The sequence below is a fragment of the Panthera uncia genome (genome assembly GCF_023721935.1).
Source record: "Panthera uncia isolate 11264 chromosome B3 unlocalized genomic scaffold, Puncia_PCG_1.0 HiC_scaffold_1, whole genome shotgun sequence".
Classification (NCBI taxonomy): Eukaryota; Metazoa; Chordata; class Mammalia; order Carnivora; family Felidae; genus Panthera; species Panthera uncia.
Window position 1 is genome coordinate 131,803,936 of NW_026057582.1, and position 4,351 is coordinate 131,808,286.

Genomic DNA, 4,351 nt, shown 5'->3' on the forward strand with positions numbered 1-4,351 from the left:
GTCAGCTGGAAATTCTCCAGTTCTTGCCCTGAGGACAAGGGAGGGGGACAAAGGGAATTAAGCCCTTTTGACTGCTGACAACAGCTACATTAGGGATAACTATTTGGAAAGACCCAGCCCAGCAATTAAGAGTTAAAGAGTGAGGAACCTGGTGCCCTAAGGCAGAACTTCTCAACCTGGCCGCCTATTAGAATCTCCAGGGGAGCCCTTTAAAGGGGCTGATGTGCGGATTCATCACTGGAGATTTGAATTAATTGGTAAGGGGTTGGGCATCAGTCTTTGTAAAAGTTCCCTAGGGGGTCCTAATGTGCAGCCAAGGTGGCTGACCACTGTTTTAAGGGCTGCTTTTTTTTTCTGTGGCATAATTACACTTAAGGCCACCTGCATTCATTTATTTAATGGCAGGAAGGGAGCAGCCTTTATTGAACGCACTGTGTTAACTCTTTAAATAATAATACATAGGACAATAGTAATAGCAGTTAGCATTTACTGAAAGCTTGTTATGTGCCGGGAGTTATTTGAACCACTTTACATCCATTTAATCTTTGCAACATCTCTATGAAATGGATATTATTATCTTCCATTGTACAAATGAACAAACAGAGGCTCAGCGAGACCAAGAAATTTGCCTCGAATCATTTGGGGACAAACAAATAAATATATAAATGAAAGTAATAACTTGCCCAAGGTCATGCAGGAAGGGGGACAGGATTTGAGCCATGGCCAATAGCTCTTCTGCTGCCCCAATTAGCTGTTATCTCAGTGAATACGTTTAGCAAATATCTGTTGAATATGGACCATATAATTATAAATGTGCCTGACACTAGGTTAGATGTTGGGGATATGAAGATAAGCAAGACAAAATTTGTGCTCTACAATCTTATCAGAAAGACAGCTAATTCCTAAACAATGTGATCGATGCTATTAGGGTGACCAAACGCCCCATTTGCGTAGGACTCTCTGGTTTTAGCACTAAAAGTCCTGCATTCTTCAAAACCCCTCAGTCCTGAGTGAGCTGGGAAGGTTGGTCACCCTAGCTGTCATAGAGGAGTGTAACTGGGCTGTAGTAAGTTTGCATGGGATGGTGGGGGGTGGGGTGTGAATGAGAGATGAGGAAAAGCTTCACAGAGGAGTCTATGTCTTATTTGTAGAATGATTAGGAGAGAAGGGTAGAGAACATTTCTCCTAGAACTAGAGAATAGCTCAGACAATAGCCTGGAGGGGAGGGACAGCAAGTGGTTTAGTAGAGTTTAGGGTCCATGGGGTTGAGGGTAGATGAAGCTGGGGGTGGGAAAGCTGAGGCCAGACTATGGGATTTGGACTCTAGAGGCGGAGTTCACCTACAAGGTTTCAGCAAAGGAGTATTATGCTCTATTTTGCATTTGTGAAGATCACTCTGATTCTGAGAGTAGGATTGAGGACTCACCTGAGGGGAGGAGTCTGGACTCTGAGGGACAGTTTGGGAGATGATATGACACAGGTGGGATCTGAAGACAGGAAAGAATGACAACAATCATATCTAATGCCTACTGATGCCTTCACGTGTACCTGGCACCAGGATGAGCTCTTTACATGTGTTTTCTCATTTCATCCTGACAATGAACTCTTGAGTCATCTGCTATTTTTATGCCCACATTAGAGATCAGGAAATTCAGACTCAGGGTAAGTTAATTCAGTTTAAAAAGTCACACAAAGAGTAAATGGCAGAACCAAGACTCAAACTCTTGCCTTCTGAATTTAAATAGATATGCTTAACCATGATGTTACCTGACATAAACTCAGTCATTATGTATTTGTTCATTCAGTGGAGTGACATTTACTGAATATTCACTCTGTGCCAGGCATATTTCTGTCTGGTGGGGATATAGCTGTGAACAAAACAGTTCTGATTTGATGGCTATTGCATTTGTGTGTGTGTGTGTGTGTGTGTGTGTGTGTGTGTGTGTGTTGGGAAGACAGATAAGCAGATGAATGTGGGTGGTTTTGGACTTCATTTTGAGGGAGTACAGACAGGGTTTGGCAATGTGGCAGTGAGCAGGGGGAAGAGTATGGGAGCCCCCCAGGTTGCCAGTAGAGCTAGGGCGTTCCGGAGCCAGGAGAGGTTGGGGGTGGGAAGATGAGAATCCAATTTTGCACAGTTTTGAGGTTTCTGGAATCAGAAGATCTTTTATTTTATTTTTTTAAGTTTAGTTATTTTGAGAGAGAGGGAGAGAGGGAGCATGAGCAAGGGGGGAGGGGCAGAGGGAGAGGGAGAGAGAGAGAATCTCAAAAACACTCCACACCATCAGCTCGGAGCCCAACGTGGGACTTGAACTCATGAACTGCGAGATCATGACCTGAGCCCAAATCAAGAGTCAGACCCTTAACAGACTGAGTCACCCAGGTGCCCCTGGAATCAGAAGATCTTAAGAATGGTCATGGGGCACACGGAGAGGGTGGTTTAAAGCCGGGGCCATGGTTGAGGACTCAGGGAGAGGGTGCGGAATGAGGAGAGGTCTCGGGTGGAAGCCCTGTGGACTGAGCTACAGGCAGAGGTGCCGGATGCAGAGAGGAAGACGGAAGGTCACAGGGAAGATGGGACATCCGGAGAGAAAGAGGGCCAGTCCCTCCAGGGAGCAGAGACTTCCAAGGCAGGAAGCCCCAGCATCATTAAAGGCCACCTAGAGGTTCGGGGGAGGAATAGCAAGAGATATTGAGGGACGAAGGAGACAAGCAAAGTTCAGGGATTTTTTTTTTTTTTTTTTCGAAAGCAGGGGTGTCTAGCAGAGGACTGAAGATCCTGGAGAAAGTAGAGGCAGTTGGTGGAACAAAAGCCTTCGAGGACACAGAGGAGACGGGATCCAGGGTCAAGGTGGAGGCGGGCCACAGCCCTGAGACCCCAGGGGAGCCCGGAAAGGTGGAGAAGGATGCAGAGTAGCCCTTCTTGGGAAGCAGGTGGCAAAGTCATTTTGGAGAAAGAAGGGTCCAGAGTGGAGCCGGGGAGGCATCCACAGAGGGCTGCAAGTTGGGAATTCGCAGTGTGGGGTTTGGGAGAGATGCCACCCGGGACCATCTCAAAACTTACCACTTCTCTGCCCCAGTCCTTCAAAGAGCTCTGCCTGGGAATCAAAACATGAACTTTCGCAAACGTGCAACCTAATTCGGGCCTCCGGCGGGAGGCTGATGATGCCAGTTGTGGGAATCACAGCAGGACAGGCCTGGAGGGGTGTCTCTGGACACAGGTGGGCGGGTTGGGGGGGGGTGGCTCCCGCTTGGAAGTGCAGACCCTGAAACACAGAGACAATAGCTGGTGTGTTCTCGTCAAGCAGGCTGGAGTTGGCCTCACGATGTTCGCTATTTATTTTACAAACAGCCCCCCAGAGGGTGAGCTGCCCCCCTCCTCACCCTCCACTTGGCTGGAGAAAGAAGTCTGTGGCTTGTTTAGTTCTGCCCAGCTGGTCTTCCCCTGTCAGAATCTTCATTTTGAGAAGAAAGCGAATGGATGTGACCTTGACGTGTACGAGACCAGCACGGCAGTGCAAGAGGAGCCGTGGACAGACGGTGCAGCCCGGGCTCAGAGGTGGGGGCCCCCCCACATCACGCCCCCAGGGCTTTGTGTCCTGTTGAAATCCCGTAGAAAGTTTCTCGCTGGGTGGTGCCTTCTGCCGCAGCGTGATTGGCCGGGAGGGCACCATCAGCCAGTATTATGTCATCACTGGTTGTTGGGGGGTCTCCTAGGGGACACTGGAGAAACTTTGATAGAAATATTTCTCTTTGGCAACGGCCCACCGTTTCCATGGTTTGACAATACTAACCAGATGGAGGCCAGCAAATGAGAGGCCGGCCTCGGGGAGAGAAGGCCTGCAGGCACTCGTGTCCAGCCCCGGGCAAGTTACATGACCTCATTAGGCCTCCGTTCTCTCTCTGTTTTTTTTACTGTTTATTTTTGAGAGAGAGAGAGAGAGAGAGAGAGAGAGAGACAGAGCACGAGTCGGGGAGGGGCAGAGAGAGAGGGAGACACAGAATCTGAAGCAGGCTCCAGGCTCTGAGCTGTCAGCATAGAACCTGACACAGGGCTTGAACTCACGATCTGTGACACTGTGAGCTGAGCCGAAGCCCGACGCTTAACCGACTGAACCACCCAGGCACCCCTCTAATCTTTGAAATGGAATAACCACGAGAGCCCCACTTACCTTCCGGTGTTGTGAGAGTGAGTATTACAGAAGTTTGCACAATTTTGAGTTCTTTGGGTGAATCATGGTAAAGTCCCTTGGAGTATATATTTTAGGAACTAACGGAAAAATAAACGAAGCAGAACTTAAATGTAATAATGTTAATTTTGCACGGGTCTCGTAAACTATCGTTGGCCATT

General features: G+C 48.4%; 1 long non-coding RNA gene across 1 annotated transcript; it reads right to left on the reverse strand.

Moving 5' to 3' along the window:
* Nucleotides 1-1,415: 1,415 nt before the first annotated feature.
* LOC125910273 (uncharacterized) lies at nucleotides 1,416-3,595 on the reverse strand. Its single transcript, XR_007453927.1, has 3 exons — nucleotides 3,385-3,595; nucleotides 3,065-3,266; nucleotides 1,416-1,487 (listed from the first exon to the last, which is right to left on the reverse strand). It is a non-coding gene; the product is annotated as an uncharacterized LOC125910273 (long non-coding RNA).
* Nucleotides 3,596-4,351: the final 756 nt, after the last annotated feature.